We start from the raw sequence: 21,157 nt of genomic DNA, 5'->3' as shown, positions 1-21,157 counted from the left end.
ATTGTTTCTAATATTACCAGCCTTGCGCTTCACTCTAACAGGAACAAAATATCTCTGAACTCTCGTCATCAATTCTTGAACGCCTCCCACTTGTCAAACGTCTTTTTACCTGCTAGCAGTCTACACCAATCAATTTTTAGAAAGTTTTTGTCTCATACCATTAAAATTTACCTTACTTCAATTAAAAACTTGAACTTTTAAGGAAGGCTTATCCTTTTCCATAACCATTTTGAAACTGATAGAATTATGATTGCTAAACCCAAAGTGTTCCTCCACTTTTACTTCACTCACCTGCCCTGCCTTATTGCCCAACAAGTCTAGTTGTGCTTCTTCTCAAGAGCATTCACATATTGATAAAGAAAACATTCTTGAACATATTTGACAAATTCTTCACCATCCAAATCTTTAACACTATAGTAGTCTCAGTCAATGGCTGGAAAATTAAAATCCCCCATTATTAAAGACCGTATTACACTTACTCACTCATATCTGAGATCTCCTGACATATTTGTTTCTCAATTTCTCTCTTACTATTGGGGAACCTATATTATATTACAATCCCATCACAGGCATCATCAAGAGAATTGACTTTATCTGGGTTCTCAGACTTACCATCAAACACATACTCCAAAGGACATGGTGAGTAGTTAACAATAACCTCAAGTAAAACAGAGGTATGGATGATTTGGGGATTTTAGTTGTTTTGAACTGCAAAACTTGTTTGAGGATTCAGTGTATAAACGGATTGTTGGCAAATGGGGAACAAATATATTAGCTCTATTGGGTAGAAACTGTATATTTTGCTTGGGTTCCAGGTGGAGAAAGCTAAATCAGCCATTATCCACTACAAACCCAATGGCTCACACCATTACCTGGACTACATACCCTTGCAGGGAGAAAGTGAGGACCACAGATGCTGGAGATCAGAGTCAAAATGTGTGGTACTGGAAAAGCATAGGCGGTCAGGCAGCATCCGAGAAACAGGAGAGTCAATATTTCGAGCATTGGCTCTTCAACAGGAATGTGGGGGTTTTGGGGCTGGGCGGAAGGTAGCTGGGAATGCGATAGGTAGATGAAGGTTGGGGGGGGGGTGGGTGATAGTGACAGGTCAGAGCGGATGGATGGGAAGGAAGATCAATAAGTAGGTCAATTCAAGAAGGCGGTGCTGAGTTGGAGGGTTGGATCTGGGATAAGGTGGGGAGAGAGATGAGGAACCTGGTGAAATCAACATTGATCCTGTGTGGTTGGAGGGTGCCAAGGTGGAAGGTGAAGTGTCCTTCCTCCAGGTGTTGGGTGGCTAGAATCTGGTGTTGGAGGTGGCCCAGGACTTGCATGTCCTTGGTGGAGTGGGAGGAAGAGCTGGAGTGTTCGTTCAAAGGGCGGTGGGGTTGTTTAGTTCATGTGTCCCAGAGATGTTCAATGAAATATTCAGCAAGTTGGCATCCTGTCTCCCCAATGTACAGGAGATCACAACAGACACAGTGGATAACGTGTAGAGGTGCAGGAAAATCTCTACCGGATATGGAAGGATCATTTGGGGCCTTGGATAGAGTGAGGGGGGAGGTGTGGGTGCAGGTTTTACACCTCTTGTGGTGGCAAGGGAAGGTGCCAGGAGTGGAGGGTTGGTGGGAGGCATAGACCTAACAAGGGAGTCGAGGAAGAAATGGTCAGGGGTGTGCTGGGGACTATCAAGAAATGTTAGTAATGTAAGTTCTTGTGATATAAGATAGAATTCTAAATTATTTTTTACAACGTCACTGCTTTTACCCTTTTTTTTTTAAAATACTCCTCAGCCTTAGTGGCCTTACATTGTTTGTTTCTCCTGTGCCCTTTTGTTTTCATCTCTCCATTCACACTCAACTATGAACATCCCCCAGCCTTTGGGAGTTCCATCTGCTGTACATACCTCTATCCCCTGAACACACGCATAATTCCTTCAACTGAATCCCTTCAGTAAGGTGTCTTTTCATTTAGTATCAGCTTTATCCTTCCATTCTTTAATTAATAATGAATTAATGCAACTTTGCTTCGAAGTAACCATGAGGCAATGAGACAGGTCACTGACAATGTATAAATGGATAAAACCAATCCATCTGCCAATTAATTCCGATTTTGTAATTCAGAGCTAATACAATTGGTTTTAAAAAATAATAACTAATATAATCATCATCTATAATTGAGAGGTGGAAACATTTTAAGATGTTAAAAGTAATCAATATAAACTAGAAATTCATTTCTTCAAAATCCAATTTTAAAATGTAAAATGTACACAGTTTCCAACTCTGAAATCCATTTATAATTACCTGGTACTAGTCCTTTAATTTAAATCCCAGTTAGGTTCCTTAAGCGGTCCTGATCAGTCATTGCTCACTTACAATGTTATAGGCTGTGAAAGAATTGCAGCTGTTAAAAGGTCTGGTCTACTCACATGGTTAAAAAAAATACTTCTAATGCAGAAATAATGGTCGAATCCAAAGACACAGCTATTAACAATGGGATATTTGTTTTATGATTTTTCAAAAGATAATGTTGAACTGAATCTTCAATTGTCTGTAAGGGAGGGAAATTGATATAAAGTAAACGGCTGGCACTCCATAATCACTGAAGAGATGCAGCCGTCTTAAAATTAAGTGGAAACAAACAAATCTGAAACAAAAATTAAATCTGCTAGTATCATTTTCTGAAAACAATACTGTTTGTTTGGAATATTTTGGATCTAAGTTTCTGCTTCCAGTTTTACAATTTTTAACTAAATTATCTAAAGTTCATGTAATTCCTCCAATCAATTTATCAGTGCTTCTGTGTTTTCCTTGAGATAGCAACCAGACGCTGGCCAACCTGCTCAGCGAGATAAGATTTACTTGCCCCTGGGGACAGCCCTCCTTCCTGAAAGCAAATAAACAAGAAACAAAGAACAAACAACAAAGCAAACAAGAAAACTAAAGACAAACCAGGACAAACAAAGACAATAGACAAACTGAGACATATGACAAATATTGGGATCCCAGTTAACCTCTCAAGGCAGATGCCGCAGAATTAGTTACAAAGTCTGCGCAGTCTCCTTCAACTCAATCTTGCCTCAGTGTCTCACAGCCCATAGCTACAAGGGAACCCAGTTCCCTTCTCACACTTGTTAGCTCAGAGGAAGAACGGCCACACAAAATTTGTGTGATTATATAGATTGCAATCAATTTATCAATTAGCAAACTGTTGTGAGAAACAATGCTCACACACTTCAATAATTGCAGTCCGAGACAAAATCTGAATCAGTCGTGTCCTTTATTTTTACACTTGCAAGTGGGTGTGATGTCCAGTGCCAGGCAAGGCAAAGGACATACACACCAAATTCAACAAACTATCAATATTTATATAATTTGGTTCCTACATATTTTTTTCTTATTTCATTGTTTTCCCCCCCTGTTTACATCCACCACTTCCCTAAGACTGGTCTCACCACTCCTGTTCATCTCTTGCCTTATCCAGCCTGGTCTGTGACAAAATGCTTATTTCTGGCCTCACAAGGCCGTTTGACCTCATCCCACTGCAGGTCATTGTTAGGCATATTCATTCTTCATCAGTATCTACTCTTTCCATCTGGGCTTCTCCCGAAGCCACTCTGATCTCTATGACCTCTTTAATTAGGGTTTGTTCCTGTGTCTCTGTAAAAGTCGGAAACAGATGTTTATACCTACTGTTTGTACAGGTGTGTATCTAGCCGAACTTCATCCCCTCACGACATCTTATCTATTTGCCCATAATATCCACCATTGTTTTGCAATCACAGTTCATGCTGACATACAATTTTAGCTAATACAAAAATAATTATATATTTCCTCCACATAGTTTCCATTCTTATTGACTCAGCTCTTGGCTGAAACAATTACACATTGGTGTGAGTTCATTTACTTTGTATCAGAAATTATAATTGCAGAATTGCAGAAGTAACATTAATTTACCTATACCCCACACTGTTAATTGCAGGATAATGAGCAAGTTGGGCACCCTGCCCAGTCATTAGCTTCAGTCATGTAATGTCTAGACAGTGTCGGTTAGTAGCTGATAAGCAGGCGTTAGTAGACAATAGGTCCTTGCAAAGAGAAGAATAGCTCCATCCAAAGAGAAGAATTTGTTTATCAAGTATCAGTACAAGGCCAACCATCTTAGGTGGGCATTGGAAAACACAAGCTTTTAGCAAGCAGGCACGAAGATTCAAAATGGTTTCCAGGCTTTTATTTTCTTTTTTTTTCTCCTGTTTATTTTTTTTAAAAAGGGGAGAATCCCCTGCTTTCTTTTTTTTTCCTTTTTTTAATATTAACCCCCACACTACCACCTAAGTGCGGTAGTGCTTATTTTTGCCCCAGCACCCATGGTGTGTGTGTGCAGATGAGACACAGTGAAAGACACAAAGTGCACGAATCTTTATTCAAATTCCACCACCAGGAAGATAGGAAAACATCCAGGCTTTTAATATGTGACAAAATGGCTGCCACAAATTAACAATTTTCTCACACCCCCAATGCAAGAATTGAATTCATGCTGCTGGCATCTATTTGCGTGGCAAACCATCCAGCAAGCCAGCTGAGTTAACAATGCCCTTTAGTGTGGGGCTGGAAAAGCACAGCAGGTCGGGCAGCATCCGAGGAGCTGGAGAATCGATGTTTTGGACAAAAGCCCTTCATCACGAAACTGCCCAAAACATCAATTCAGTTTCGGGCTTTTGCCCAAAATATCGATTCTCCTGGTCCTCAGATGCTGCCCAACTTGCTGTGCTTTTCCAGCATCTGCAGTTCCCACTTTCCCCTAAAAATGTCCTTTGCCCACTCTAAGCCCGGTCGCGACCTGGGTTGCTTTTAACTGAGTCAACTAATTTTCACTTACTCATTGTCCCTATCATCAGCTTTTTTTCCCCCTTCCTTGCCATACTATCAACCATTCCTTTGTCAACTTTCTTTCTCTCCCTTTGGGCTTGGTCGGCTCATTTCCCGTCATCAGCTTTCGTACAGTTTCTTCCTAGGTACTATCAGTTCTGAAGAAAGGTCACTGGACTCAAACATTAACTCTGCTTTGTCTCCACGCATACTGCCTAGACCTGCTGAGTTTCTCCAACAATTTCTGTTTTTAAATCAGCCATTTCCTCTGTTTTCCCCAGACTTCCAACAGTGAATGTGTGCATGAAGGTGACGAGAACGTAGAGCGAGGTAACTGGTCCTCGAAGACTGACTACTTGCTCTCAGTGATCGGTTCTGCTGTGGGTTTGGGCAATGTATGGAGATTCCCGTATCTGGCTTACAGAAATGGAGGAGGTATTGTCACGAAATCCAAAATACAGGAGAGAAAAACACAAAGAGAACAAGTAAATGGCGTAAAAAAAATCACATTCAATGAACCAGGGAGCACTTTAACCTGCAGTCACCAACGGTTATGCTATCTGCCCTTACTCCACACTAGCACTGTGATCAAGTTTCAAATATAAAAACAGTATGTGTGCAATTTAACAAAAACATACAATCACAAACAAGCACTACAAAAATAACTGACCTTTCTGACAAGATGGAAGTTGCTGCTGACTTCAAGACATGCAAATAGTGACTGGTAGATTACGTTAGTGTCTCAGGTGGTGTCTGTTGTGATTTCCTTTGGAGACTGTGGAGAGCACACAGGTGGAGAACTGAGGACAGCATCTCAGAAAGGGCTTCAATTTCAAACTTTTTTGCTCCACTGAACCTTTGTAGGAACTCTAACTTATTTGTGCTCTTTTGTGTTTAACAGCATTTCAGTAAATTTGAGAGGATAGCTGAGATCCTGCATTGTAGATGAAAGTATTGTCACCTATCGAAATGATATGATTAGATTAGATTCACTACAGTGTGGAAACAGACCCTCCGAAGAGCAACCCACCCAGACCCATTCCCCTACACTCACCCCTGACTAATGCACCTAACATTACGGGCAATTTAGCAAGGCCAATTCACCTAACCTGCACATCTTTAGACTGTGGGAGGAAACCGGAGCACCCGGAGGACACCCATGCAGAAAGGGGGAGAATGTGCAAACTCCACATAGACAGTTGCCCGAAGTGGGAATTGAAACCGGGTTCCCTGGCGCTGTGAGGAAGCAGTGTTAACCACTGTGCCACCCCTATAGTGCATATAGTGAATGCACTTAACATCGCTATTCAACTAATGATCTTCCATACTACTGCTACTCATGTCAAATTATGCATCTCACAAAGAATCAGAGAATCTCTCCAAAGCAAACAGAGGCCATTCGGCCCATCATCTCTGCACTGTTTATTCCTGTATCCCTGCGTTTCCCTTGGCCTATCCACTTGGTCTGCACATCCCTGAAGACTAGGGGCAATTCAGCATGGCCAGTCGACCTAAACTGCAAACCTTCAGACTGAGAGAAAACCAGAGCACCCAGCAGGAACTCATGCAGACGTGGGGAGAAGCTGTAACCTCCCCACAGTGTGAACAGCCCGGATGGTGCCGCTCTCTAAACTGGGAATCCCGGTGTGAATAGTTGATAGGCAGAAGGATTTCAGCCGCTATCTCTGTAACTTTCCAATGGGGGTAGGGCAGTAACGGCCAGATTTGACTATGGGAGAGCCATCTCTGGGAGTAGTTGATGGACAGGATCGGGGTAGTTTATATAATGAGGAGGATGTTGATTGAGGGAGTGTATAAACCATCGCCCCCTTCCCACCGGTATTTACAGATGCACTCCAACAACACGAGCCGCACCACGTGACTGTCGTTCGTGGGCTCTCGCGCGCTCCAATTCGAACTCCTGGCCGTTGGACACCAGGTGCTGCGCAGCGCGAAAGCACGTCAGAACTACAACTCCCATGAGGCATCGCGGGCAGTCCATCCAATACCAAACGTTGAACGGCATTGCGCAAGTGCAGGGATGGCTAACGGCACCATGGATAATGTCGTCCAAACAGGATGTGCTGGCGGAAGTCTTGCGAGGAGAGTCAAAAACCTAACTGCAGGACTGAAAGGCGCAGGAAAATGGTGTTTTTGATGTTATGAACAAAAGGGAATAAGAATGAGGGGAACAGATAGTGAGAGTGTCTAGAGGCGGAGGTTGCTAACCGTTGTGAAGTAGCGATTGTACACATTGCTCAGAGCAAAGTCAACAAGATACAGGCTTGTGGGCAAATGGAAGAAAACTGGAGAGGGCAAACAGGGCAGCACTTATATAGTTCATGGTAGGGCCCTGCAGAGTGCTGCCGAGCAGAGACAGAGGGATGCAGCTTCACAGTTCCTTCAAAGTAGAGTCGCAGGTAGACAGGATTGTGAAGGAGGCGTTTGGTACACTTACCCTCATTGGTCAGTATAGGAGTTAGGATGTACTTTGTGGCTGTCCGAGACATTGGCCAGACCACTTAGGATCGTCTAGTTATCATTGTTGATCATCAGGATAAACTCATCTGGACATTGGTGAGACCACTTATGTAATACTGTACTGAATCCAATTCTGGTCACTCTTCTATAGAAAAGGCATTGTTAAACTTGAGAGGATACAGAAATGTTGCTGGGATTGGAGGGTTTGATCCATTGGGAGAGGCTGAATAGACTGGACAAAGTTAGAAATCACAAAACTAGGTTATAGTCCAACAGGTTTATTTGGAAGCACTAGCTTTCAAAGCACTGCTTCTTCAGGTGAGTGTGAAGGAGGACAATTTTTTAAAAAATTCTTCTTTGGAAATAGAACCAGTCTTACTCAAGATTGAGATACAGACAGACTTAAACCCTCACACCTTTAAGGCATTCTCTGAGCTGAGATGTCACCTGTTGTGATAAAACCTTAAGTTATCTGGACAATGTGACTGAAAAGAAGTTCTGGGATTTACATATTAAAGAACCAAAACCAGAAAACTCATTCAAAAAGATGAAAAACTTAACAATCTAGGTGTGTTCAACATATCATTGTGTCACTATAACTTTTTGCTATACATTCTGTGTCTTAGGTCCAGGTTCATAACCACCTGATGAAGAAGCAGCGCTTTGAAAGCTAGTGCTTCCAAATACCTGTTGGACTATAACCTAGTATTGTGTGACTTTTAACTTTGTCTGCTCCAGTCCAATACCGGCTCCTCCAAATCATGAAAGGGCTGGGCATTTTTCCCTAGATTATTGGAGCTGCGGGGTGACCTTAGAGTGGTTTATAAAATCATGAGGGGCATGGATAGGGTGAATAGCCAAGGTGGGGATGCCCAAAACTAGAGGGTAAAGGTTTAAAGGGAGTGGGGAAAGATTTAACAGGGAATCCAGGGGCAGTGTTTTCACGCAGAGGAAGGTGCTTTTATGGAACAAACTGCCAGAGGAAGTTGTGAAGGCTGATACAATTACAAAACTGGAAAGGCAATCTTTATATCAGATACATGAAGAGGAAGGTTTGGGGGGATATGGGCCAGATGTTAATGGGACTAGATCAGATTGGGATGTCTGGTTGGCATAGACGAGTTGGACTGCAGTGTCTATATCTGTGCTGTATGACTCTGTGCTAACCACCGGGTCGTTGTTCCGCTCCAGTCTGAAATCAGGTCCTCAAATCATGTAGGCGTTTGAAGATACCATGCATGGCCATCTGTAGTTTCCTGCTGTGAGAGTCAGCACCAGTCAAGCTTCAGTCATGAGGGCAGGAATGTAATGTTGGGCTGGGTGGCAATATCTGAAAGACAGTAAAGGCTTGCACAAAAGGGTGAAGAGTTCAGTGGTGTAAAACTGGCTTGTGAAGATTTTTGGTGATTTTTATTTATTGATTAATTTTGGTGCAGGGACTTCCTGGTGGAAGAGTTTGAAATTAGTGTGATGCTGGTGAATGATTGGTGTGTGTTAGGGTGGGGAAGTCTGTGTTCATTGAAGGATAGCCTCACAATCTCGCGGTACCCATGTAGATGGGGTCAATGTATCCTTGTCCCTATCTCCTCTTTCCAGTTTCTGACCCTTCCTCTTTACAAGACAGGAAACGGTGCACTGAGGTAACTTTGCGGCTCTCCAATGGCCAGGACGAAATGGAGAATGTGGTGCGTCACCCCAAACTTGGAGAATCTCTCTGACACTCCTGCAAAGATTGCCCTTCTTACAGGAAGCCTTATGGTGTCACACTGTTTTGTTACATTCATGATTCTTTTCCATGGTCCACAGGCATGACAGAAACAGCTCTCCTGAGGAAAATGGAATCAATGTCAGAAGTATCATTCGGCTGCACTGATTGTATTTTCACTCCAAGCTCCAACTCTATAAAGAGGCTCTTTCCAACCTCCTGGCCATTGGAATCATGCATTTTCCTTCTGACAGTCATCTTGAGGCTGCCAAGTACAATTATCAAAGCTAAATAAAAGCAAAATAACGCGCATGCTGGGTGTGTAAAACAAATAGAGAATGCTGGAGAAATCAGCAGGTGTGGCTGACCTAAAGTTTTAGGAGCAACATTGTTGTATAGGTCCCTGAATGTTGATGTACACTGGATCTAAATACAAAAAAGACACAATCTACAATCTTCAGCTACACTCTTCTGTCAACAACATTTCATTCCTGTATTAATACGAAATGAACTATTAGTTGTGAAACCTGGTGACATTAATATTCAAGCAATTTATTTAAGACCATAAGACATAGGAGTGGAAGTAAGGCCATTCGGCCCATCAAGTCCACTCCGCCATTCAATCATGGCTGATGTGCATTTCAGCTCCACTTACCAGCGTTCTCCCCGTAGCCCTTAATTCCTCGAGACAACAAGAATCTATCAATCTCGGCCTTGAAGACATTTAGCGTCCCGGCTTCCACTGCACTCCGTGGCAATGAATTCCACAGGCCCACCACTCTCTGGCTGAAGAAATGCCTCCGCATTTCTGTTCTGAAATGACCCCCTCTAATTCTAAGGCTGTGTCCACGGGTCCTAGTCTCCTCGTTTAACTGAAACAATTTCCTAGCATCCACCTTTTCCAAGCCATGTATTATTTTGTACGTCTCTATTAAGTCTCCCCTTAATCTTCTAAACTCCAACGAATACAATCCCAGTATCCTCAGCCGTTCCTCATATGTTAGACCTGTCATTCCAGGGATCATCCGTGTGAATCTCCGCTGGACACGTTCCAGTGCCAGTATGTCCTTCCTGAGGTGTGGGGACCAAAACTGGACACAGTACTCCAAATGGGGCCTAACCAGAGCTTTATAAAGTCTTAGTAGTACATCTCTGCTTTTATATTCCAACCCTCTTGAGATAAGAGACAACATTGCATTCGCTTTCTTAATCACGGACTCAACCTGCATGTTTACCTTTAGAGAATCCTGGACTAGCACTCCCAGATCCCTTTGTGCTTTGGCTTTATTAATTTTCTCACCATTTAGAAAGTAGTCTATGCTTTTATTCTTTTTGCCAAAGTGCAAGACCTCGCACTTGCTCACGTTAAATTCCATCAGCCATTTCCTGGACCACTCTCCCAACCTGTCAAGATCCTTCTGCAGCCTCCCCACTTCCTCAGTACTACCTGCCTGTCCACCTAACTTCGTATCATCGGAAAACTTCGCGAGAATGCCCCCGGTTCCCTCATCCAAATCGTTAATATATAATGCGAACAGCTGTGGCCCCAGCACCGAACCCTGCGGGACACCGCTCGTCACCGGCTGCCATTCTGAAAAAGAACCTTTTATCCCAACTCTCTGCCTTCTGTTAGACAGCCAATCCTCAATCCATCCCAGCAGCTCACCTCGAACACCATGGGCCCTCACCTTGCTCAGCAGCCTCCCGTGTGGCACCTTATCAAAGGCCTTTTGAAAGTCTAGATAGACCACATCCACTGGGTTTCCCTGGTCTAACCTACTTGTTACCTCTTCAAAAAATTCCAACAGGTTTGTCAGGCATGACCTCCCTTTACTAAATCCATGTTGACTTGTTCTAATCAGACTCTGCTCTTCCAAGAATTTAGAAACCTCATCCTTAATGATGGATTCTAGAATTTTACCAACAACCGAGGTTAAGCTGATTGGCCTATAATTTTCCATCTTTTGCCTTGATCCTTTCTTGAACAAGGGGGTTACAACAGCCATCTTCCAATCATCCGGGACCTTTCCTGACTCCAGTGACTCTTGAAAGATCTCAACCAATGCCTCTGCTATTTCCTCAGCCACCTCTCTCAGAACTCTAGGGTGTATCCCATCGGGGCCAGGAGATTTATCAATTTTAAGACTTTTTAACTTTTCTAGCACTATCTCTTTCGTAATGGCAACCATACTCAACTCAGCCCCGTGACACCCTTTAATTTTTGGGATATTACTCATGTAATTACTCATTTTACTTTCCCTTTTCTATATTTTGCAGGTGCTTTCCTTATTCCCTACATTCTGATGCTGGCAGTCGCTGGGATGCCAATGTTTTTCTTGGAAACTTCCTTTGGGCAGTTTGCCAGCCTTGGACCGGATGCAGTGTGGAAAGCTGTGCCCATGTTACAGGGTTAGTGTTCTGAGCAGTCTTGATTTGGCAACAGTTTAAATGAGCAATTGTGTTTTATACCCATGAATATAGTCACTATATTTCCTTCACCAGATGTTGGTGTCAGGTCACCTTGCAGAGATGTTGTTCACAATTAAAACAGAGTGGAATATCCCCTTTCACTGTTTCCAATTCACTTTCTGAAACGGTGGTAGAGGCAGGAACCACTACAGCATTTAAGAACTATCTAGATGATCACTTGAAACACCAAAGGATACAAGGCTAAGTGCTGGGAAATGGGATTAGAGTAGATCAGTTCTTGATAACTGGTACAGAAACAATAGGTTGAAGAGCATCTTCCTATGCTGTAACACTGTATGACTTTATGTCGTTAATTGAGGTAGACAGAGTGGAACTGCTGGAGAGATTCGTTTGTTGACTTCTGAATTTGACAGAACCTATTTATAAACATGATGTTGTAGGTGATTCTGCTGGGATCTGCAAGAACCTCTGAAACTTGAGTGAGTGAATTAGTGAAGACCTTTTCCAGTATAATTATCTTAAGGAGATTTTAATGGAACAGGGGAGTCTCCTTGTTATCCAAACTGGTGAAAGACCTTTGCTACTCTACGTTCATAATGCAAGCATTTTTGTGTACTATTTTCAAACAGATAGCCTTGCAATGAGATTTAAGCAAAACAACAGTTTCCTGTAATAATCTCGTGTCCCTTGATTTATAGGCGTCAATCAGTTTCAGCATTGGGCAAGCTCAACTATTGAGTTTTCATTGTCGTTTGGGGCAAAGATTTCTGAATATTCACTGTTCCTATTTTTGATTGATTGATGAAATTCCAAAAGATTACAGTCCAAAATGACCCACCCTTTATTGTAATATAGGAAACCTTCCTTCTGCATTGACCATGTCAATCCCTGCAAGAATTTTGTATGATGGCATTAGATCACCTATCATTCTTCTAAACTCCATCTGCAAATTTGGAAATATGATGTTGAACCCTGACTGAAGAAGAGTCATAATGAACTCAAAATGTTAACTCTTTCTTTCTGCATGGATGCTGCCAGGCCTGCTGAGTTTCTAGAGTGTTCTGTTTGTTTCTTTAAGATTCCCAGCCTCTGCAGTATTTTGTTTTTCTTCAAATCATTCCTACAGATTATGAATAGCTGGAGCCTAAACACTGACCCCTTTGGAACCACACTAATTGAAGCTTACTAAACTAAAATTGAATCAGTTGTTCTTATACTCTTTCATGTCCATTAATCAGTTCTCAATCCATGCTAATATATTCCTCTCCCAACTCCCATGTGCTCTAATTTTTTTCACTGCAGTGTGGAACCTTTTTGAAAACATTCTGAAAACCTAAACCGACAACATCTGTCGGTTCTTACTTAATATATTATTTAGATCCTTAAACTCTCCCAGGTTTGTCAAAAATGATTTTCCTTTCCTAAATCCATGTAGACTCTTCCAAATCCAATCATTATTTTCTAAGTGGGCTGGAATTGTGTCTGCTTCTAATGGATTCACATTTACTTTGTTATGGTTCTGTTCGCCGGGCTGGAAGTTTTTGTTGCAAACGTTTCGTCCCCTGTCTAGGTGACATCCTCAGTGCTTGGGAGCCTCCTGTGAAGCGCTTCTGTGGTGTTTCCTCCGGCATTTATAGTGGCCTGTCCCTGCCGCTTCCGGTTGTCAGTTTCAGCTGTCCGCTGTAGTGGCCATCACACAAACTGGCTAAAGAACTACAGCAGAAACTGAAACACCTGATCAGCGGATCCAGACACTCTATACAATCAACACAGGAATTCTTGGACATCATCAGAAATATACACATTGACAAGGAAGAAACCTTGGTCTCATTCGACGTAACGGCACTGTTCACCTCTATTGACAAAGCCCTAGCCAGAGAAACAATAGCCAACCTGCTGAACAGACATAACAGACAACAGGATGTTGAACCCATCAACAAAGACGGCATATTTAAACTACTGGACTTGTGCCTAACAACACACTTCACATTCAACAACCAGATATACGAACAAATCAACGGAACACCCATGGGCTCACCGATCTCGGGACTCATAGCAGAAGCAATAATGCAAAGGTTAGAACAAACAGTCTTTCCACAAATTCAACCCAAATTCTGGGTCAGATACCACAAATTCAACCCAAATTCTGGGTTGATGACACCTTTGTAATCATTAAAAACATGGAAATAGAGAAAACACACCGGATCATCAACTCCACACTCACAGGAATCCGATTCACGAGAGCGGAAGAAAAGGACAACCAACTCCCATTCCTAGACGTGAGGGTACAGAGAACACCAAACGGAGAATTCACCACTAAGGTACACAGGAAAGCCACACACAGACCAAGTCCTGAACTATGAAAGCAACCACCCCAATACACACAAACGAAGTTGCATCAAGACACAATTCAAAAGGGCCACAACACATTGCAGCACACCAGAACTGCAAAAAGAGAAAGAGGAACACCTGTACAAGGTATTCGCCAAAAACGGATATCCTCGCAATTTCATCAACAGATGCCGAAGGGAAAGACAACGGAATGAGGACATGCCGCAACCCAAAGGACTAGCCACACTACCATACATCAAGAACATCTCTGAAATGACAGCCAGACTACTGCGACCACTAGGACTTATAACAGCACACAAACCAACAGCCACACTCGGACAACAACTCACCAGAACGAAGGACCCGATACCCAGCATGAGCAAAACTAATGTAGTGTACAAAATCCCATGCAAGGACTGCACAAAACACTATATAGGACAAACAGGAAGACAGCTAACGATCCACATCCACGAACATCAACTAGCCACGAAACGACACGACCAGCTATCCCTAGTAGCCACACACGCAGACGACAAGCAACATGAATTCGACTGGGACAACACTACCATTACAGGGCAAGCCAAACAAAGAACAGCCAGGGAATTCCTAGAAGCATGGCACTCATCCACAAACTCCATCAACAAACACATCGACCTGGACCCAATATACCGGCCACTACAGCGGACAACTGAAACTGACAACCGGAAGCGGCAGGGACAGGCCACTAAATGCCGGAGGAAACACCACAGAAGCGCTTCACAGGAGGCTCCCAAGCACTGACAGGGGACGAAACGTTTGCAACAAAAACTTCCAGCTCGGCGAACAGAACCACAACAACGAGCACCCGAGCTACAAATCTTCTCACAAACTTTGATCACATTTACTCTTGCTGTTCTATTCCTTTTTACACGTATAAAAAAACATTTACACTCTGCTTTTGTTTCTCACTCGTTTAGTTTCATAGTCCATTTTATCAATGTTTTCCTTGGTCCTCCTTTGCTAAAATGCTCTGAATCTTTTATTTACTTTCTTTTTGACACTTTACAGGCGTCTTCCTTTGATCCAATGTGATCTTAGATTTGTTTTGTTACCCGCAGTTGGAACACTATACTTGGGGGGGGGGTTCTGTGCTTTAAAAGAATGTATTTTCATTGCTAATTACAGAGAGTGAAGTTAGCTAGTATGCCTCCCCCCTCATCCAGACAGAATCAGCAGTGAGCTCGGAGTCCAAAGCGAGCCTTAAAGCACTACAGGTGGGCAAATATGAAACACCATGAAGAACATCCCACCCAGTGGCGATACCAGACAATTTGATTGTTATAAGAATGGAATCACACTCCTGCCTGCACCAACTGTTTGATGGTGTGCGCAGTGTAATACTGTGGTCAACTGAGTCTTAGACAAATAATTAATGGTCAAATGATTTGTTAATGATGAGAGAGTTACTGACTTTAACACCCACCAATGCTCCATGCTTTGGGAATGAGGTCAGGGAGTGTACAGGAATGTTGTGGATTAGCCTACAGTTCTATATAATATCTATCCCCACCAAAAACATATGCTGTTGTGACCTGTGGTATTCCATCATCTTTGTTTGTCTTTCAGTGTTAACCATTGCATGTCTACTGTCGTACCTTTCACTTTGGGTCATAATCCACCCATAGCTAATCTTTATCTTCACCTATTATTAAATCTCTTTGTTTATATTTAATATTACCATTTCTGATTGAACTACATCACCTTCAAACTCAATGTAAGATGCTATCATTTACTCTATCTTATAAATAAGCCGGTTTATTGCACACAAAAAAGGAAAAGAAACAGTAACTATAGTCCGTTATACAAGAACTAATTGAAATGGTCTTTTCCAACTGTAAAAAATAGACTCAACCTTTTTACGAGTTATCATTAAACTCTTCATTCCACATTTGTATTGAATTCAAATTTTGCCATCTGTTATGACAGGAATCGAACCCTGGTTCCCAGAACATTATCTTGGTCTCTGGATTAACAGTTCAGCAATAATATCACCAGGCTGTTTCCTCCCCCTATAAATTATCTGTAAGGTGCGTAGAGATGTCTTACGTTTATACAAAAGACTATATAAATGGATACCTTTCTTATTTTCATTCACAGTGAAAGGTAATGTCCTCGATGTTCTAGCCTTGCTGTTAAGACATGCTGCCTCATCGAGTAGTTTGCTGTTTACATAGGATTCAGAGGAGCTCCTCTGCCTTTGGTATGACACTGGGACAGGCCAGTAAAATCTCAGACTATTGGCTTTATTAGTAAATTATTTCTTAGATCAACATCCATTTCAGTCCCTTCATGTTGGTCCCCCTCCCTTCTAAAATACGTAACTGATGACAGCATATCTGGAACCCTGAAAATCTCAGCCAATATTGTTCAGGAGTTTTGTTGCAAATGCAATGAAAATGCGACATTTGAAGTTGAATGGACTCAAGAATTTTACATTTCAATAATTAGAAACATATCGATCCAAATTAAGGTTCTTGGAATTAAAGTACAGCTTATACTCATCCATCACGTATTTCCAGAGGATTATGTGCGCACAAACAACAACAGAAATTGCAATGCCAACAGGCAACTAGATAAGATTGATTTTGTCTACCAGCTAATTCTGTGTGGAGGAATGGTGTGCCCTTATTCAAGAAGGGCTGTAAAGAAAAGCTTGGGAACTATAGACCAATAAGCCTAACATGTATGGTAGGTAAGTTGCTTGAGAAGATTCTACGGGGTAAGGTGTACATGCGTTTGGAAAAACGGTTTGTTTAGAAGTAGTCAGCATGGCTTTGTGAATGAGAGACTATGCCTCACACATTTGTTAGCAACCTTTGATGAAGTGACCAGGAAGGTTGATGAGGGCGGGGCGGTAGTCATAGTCAAAATGGATTTCAGTATGGCCTTTGATAAGATTCCACATGGTAGGTTGCTCTGAAAGGCCAGATCGCATGTAATCCAGTTGGAGCTGGCACATTGGATGCACAATTGGCTTGATGGTAGGAAGCAGTGGGTAATAACAGAAAGCTGCTTGTCGGACTGCAACGAGTGGAATGCTTCAGAGGTTGGTGCTAGGCCCACTACTGTTTGTTATCTGTATGAATGATTTGGATGAGAATGTTCAAAGCGTGATTAGTAACTTTGCTGATGACACTAAAATAGGTGGTATAATGGACAGTGAGGAAGGTTATCATAAATTGCAACAAGACCTTGATCAGCTGGGGAGTGTCCGAGAAATGGCAAGTGGAACTTAATATAGATAAGCGTGAGGTCTTGCATTTTGGAAAATCAAATCAAGGTAGGATTTCATGGTGAATGGTAAGGCCGTAAGGAGTGAGTGGAACAGAGGGATCTTAGAGTTCAGGGATTCACAGTTCACTGAAAGTGGAGTCACAGGTAGACAGGGCAGTGAAGAAGGCTTTTGGCACACTGGCCTTCATCAGTCTGGCCAATGAGTATAGAAATTGGGAAGTTATGTTGCAGTTAAACAGGACATTCGTGATGCCGCACTTGAAGTCTTGTGTTCAGTTTTGGTCACTTTGTTATCAGAAATATGTTATTAAACTGGAAAGAGTGCAGTAGAAATTTACGAGGATGTTGCTTGGACTCAATGGTCTGAGTTATAGGGAGAGCTTGGACAAGTTAGGACTTTTTTTCTTTAGAGTGTAGGAGACGGAGGGAGGATCTTATAGAGGTGTATAAGATGATAAGAGGCATAGGTAGGGTGAATTCTCTGTCTTTTCGCAGAATTGGGGAATTGAGGACCAAAGGGCATCAGTTTAAGATTAGAGGGAAAAGAATAAAAGGGAATAAAACTGAAGGGCAACCTTTTTCATAAGGAGAGTGGTATGCATATGGAATGAGCTGCCAGTGAAAGTGGGTATATTAACAACATTTAAAAGGCATTTGGACAAATAGATGGATAGGAAAGAATTAGAAGGATATGGGCCAAGTGCAGGGAAATGGGATTAGAACAGATGGACATTTGCAATTTTTGAGAAGGTTGGTAGCTCAGCTAGTGGTTCAGGTTGTAAGTTTGCTCGCTGAGCTGGTACATTTGTTCTCAGACGTTTTGCTAGGTAACATCATCAGTGAGCCTCCGTTGAAGCGCTGTTGTTCTGTCCTACTTTCTATTTACATGTCTCAGTCTGTCGTGATGGGTGATATCTTCCGGTTCTTTTTCTGAGTCCACATGGGGTCCAGACCGATGTATTTGCTGATGGAGTTTCAGTTTGAATGCCTGGCTTCTAGGAATTCCCATGGGTGTCTTTGTTTAGCCAGGATGGATGTATTGTCCCAGTCGAACGAGTGTCCCTTTTCATCTGTGTGTAAGGATACCAGTGATAGTTGGTTATGTCTTTTGGTGGCTACTTGGTGCTCGTGTATCTTGTTGGCAATTTTCCTGCCCATCAATCCAATGTAATATTTGTTGCAGTTCTTCCAGGGTATTTTGTCAAGTGATATTTTGGTCAGCATGGGGCAGTTTGGGCCAAAGGGCCTGTCGCCGTGCTGTAGGACTCTATGCCTCAATGACTCTTAATTTATTTCAAAACTAATCTCATGCTTCTTGTTTAACTTTAAGGTTTGGGCATAAATACCATTGTATTTGCAGCATTTGACAACATTTCATATACCTGCATCCTCGCCTACAGTCTGTACTACCTGTTTGCATCCTTCCAATCACCATTGCCGTGGGCAGATTGCTTCAGTTGGTGGGGAGTAGATGAAACATGCAGCAGGACTCCCAAAGGTACGGTGCTCAATTCTGTTGGGACTGATTGCTCATTCTGTCAATCTGAATGAGTGAGAGAATGGATAATCGTTTTGCATAGAACATCTTGCATAGATGTCAATAGCAAGAATATTATTGAGTCATTGGACTTCCAAGGATCATCAACAATACCTTTTTTTTAATATAGGGTTAGCATTAATGAAAATAATAATTTCTATTGCTGGGAATTTAGTACACTTTGGGCCATAAATATACATTATATCAGAACAGGCAATTGTAAATTGTCTGAATTCTGACCTAAATTTCAACTTTTTCATTAACTTCAGTGTGTTAAAATTGCTGACTAATAATGTTCTGACAGCAGGGAATTGTACTGCACAATTTGTCTGTGCCCAGTTAAGGTGAGATGCAAACATCTTGCTGCCTGCTCATCAATGTGGTTGCCAGGATCACATAGGGTTTATGACGCAGGAACAGACCATGTGCCAATTGAAATTCTGCAATTCAGCAAGGGAGAGTGAGAGTTGCAGAAGCAATGTGTAAGTGTCAGGTGGTCTCATATTTGTTCCCCTCATATAAAGCTGGTATTTTTTGCTCTGCTGGCCTTCTGACAGACACTGCTGTGTGACGGCACTGTACAACTATGATGGTCATGGGCAACACATGATTGGCTGGCCACGCCCAGTTGGAGTCAAAACGTATGGGGTTCGAAAAGCACAGCGGGTCAGGCAGCATCAGAGGGACAGGAGAGCCAATGTTTTGGGCAGAAGCCCTTCTTTCAGAATGGGGTTTCTGCCCGAAATGTCAACTCTCGTACTCCTCAGATGCTGCTTGACCTGTTGTACTTTTCCAGCAGCATGCTTTTGGACTCTGACACTCTGGCATCTGCATTCCTCACTTTCTTCTACATCTTGTTGGGCGAGTTGAAGACGGGTCAGTGGAAGAACAAAGGTTCTGTATACACCATTTAACAATTAATTCCTATAATGTTTTCTAATCTAGGCAGCAAAACCCCAAAATACCAGCAGAGTCAACTCTTACCAGAATTGGCTGCTAACACAAAAAGTTATTTCTTGCCTTCAGAGCAGCTGCATTCTGTCTCTCTCTGTCTCTTTCTGTCTCGTTCTCGTTCTTGCTCTCTCGCTTTCTCACATTCTCTCCATAGTCATAGAGACGTACAGCAAAGAAACAGGCTCTTCGGTCCAACTTGTCCATGCCGACCAGATATCCCAACCCAATCTACTCCCACCTGCCAACACCTGGCCAATATCTCTCCAAACCCTTCCTAATCATATGCCCATCCAGATGCTTTTTAAATATTGCAATTCTACTAGCTTCCACCACTTCCTCTGGCAGCTCATTCCATACATGTACCACCATCTGCATGGAAAAGTTGCCCCTTAAGTCTCTTTTATATCTTTCCCCTCTCACCCTAAACCTGTGCCCTCTAGTTCTGGACTCTCCAACCCCAGGAAAAAGACTCTGTCTATTTGTCCTACCCCTCAGCCTCCGACGCTCCTGGGAAAACAGCCCCAGCCTATTCAACCTCTCCCTATTGCTCAAATCTCCAACCTTGGCAACATCCTTGTAAATCTTTTGTGCACATTTTCAAGTTTCACAACATCCTTCCAATAGGAAGGAGACCAGAATTGCACGTAATATTCTAAAATTTGCCTAACAATGTCCTGTAAGCTGCAACGTGACTTCTCAACTCCTGTATTCAATACTCTGACCAATTTGATTTTCAGTCAGTTTGGGTTTGGTTTGTTGTTCATGATGTCCCAGTTTCTGAGCAGAGCCATAGTCTTCCCACCATTCTCCTCTCAGGAACATTTTAGTTTCATTTTAAATTAGGGAAAGTTTGTAAAACATAACTATGACTCCTGTAAATTGGATCCACTCCACCATCTGTAACTGTGTTACTGTTATGATAGAATCCAGCATTTTGCCCACAAGGCTAACAGGTCTATGCTTCCTTTTTTTCTGAAATGGCGGGACTATGTTCATTACTTTCAAAATCTTTGTCAAATCTCAATTTCACCTCTCTCTGCATCAAATGGGCATATTTTTATTTCATCTAATTGTTTTAGATTCATATCCCCATAAATGATATTGGTAACAATATTTGTTATTAGGTCATATATAAATTTGATTTATACTCATTGATCTAATTTATGCTAAGCACTTTTTGTAATTGAATTCGTACTTCTAGTAAGCACCTCTTCCTTGCGCCACATTATTCACTAATGCCCTTTCTTTTCCTGTTTTTCTAAATGCACACATTTCATTTTCATCCAAAACGCTGCTCTATATCAATGCCGTGCATTTCTGTTGCTGCTTTTGATTTTTCTGAAACCTTCCACCTTCAAGTCTGTCAGTCTGCTCTCATTGCCCAATCATTGTGTCTGGTTGAAATTCTATCTCCAAACTAGAAAGTAGTAGAAACAAGGTTTACTAAATAGGGGGATGAAACAGAAGGAAATTGGCAAAACTGCAGTTGCTATTTATGGGATGATATGATGCCAAGAGGTTTGTGCACTCTGATCATGTGCACTCAGAGGTTCATTCAATAATCACTTTTCTGTTTAA

At 42.1% G+C, this 21,157-nt stretch overlaps 1 pseudogene across 1 annotated transcript in view; it reads left to right on the top strand.

The window, feature by feature from the left end:
- Positions 1-21,157, top strand: part of LOC148148841 (sodium- and chloride-dependent neutral and basic amino acid transporter B(0+)-like) — a 430,083-nt pseudogene that overhangs the window by 362,946 nt on the left and 45,980 nt on the right. The window contains exons 7-9 of the transcript XR_015758602.1: positions 5,150-5,303; positions 11,332-11,463; positions 18,419-18,586. The product of XR_015758602.1 is annotated as a sodium- and chloride-dependent neutral and basic amino acid transporter B(0+)-like (transcript). The remainder of the gene's footprint in view (positions 1-5,149; positions 5,304-11,331; positions 11,464-18,418; positions 18,587-21,157) is intronic.

This window comes from Chiloscyllium plagiosum, unplaced genomic scaffold (genome assembly GCF_037043375.1).
Source record: "Chiloscyllium plagiosum isolate Xiang-an unplaced genomic scaffold, Cpla_swu_hap1 HiC_scaffold_11, whole genome shotgun sequence".
Taxonomy (NCBI): Eukaryota; Metazoa; Chordata; class Chondrichthyes; order Orectolobiformes; family Hemiscylliidae; genus Chiloscyllium; species Chiloscyllium plagiosum.
The sequence above is the reverse complement of the archived record's forward strand: the minus strand, read 5'-3'. Positions and strand labels throughout refer to the sequence as shown.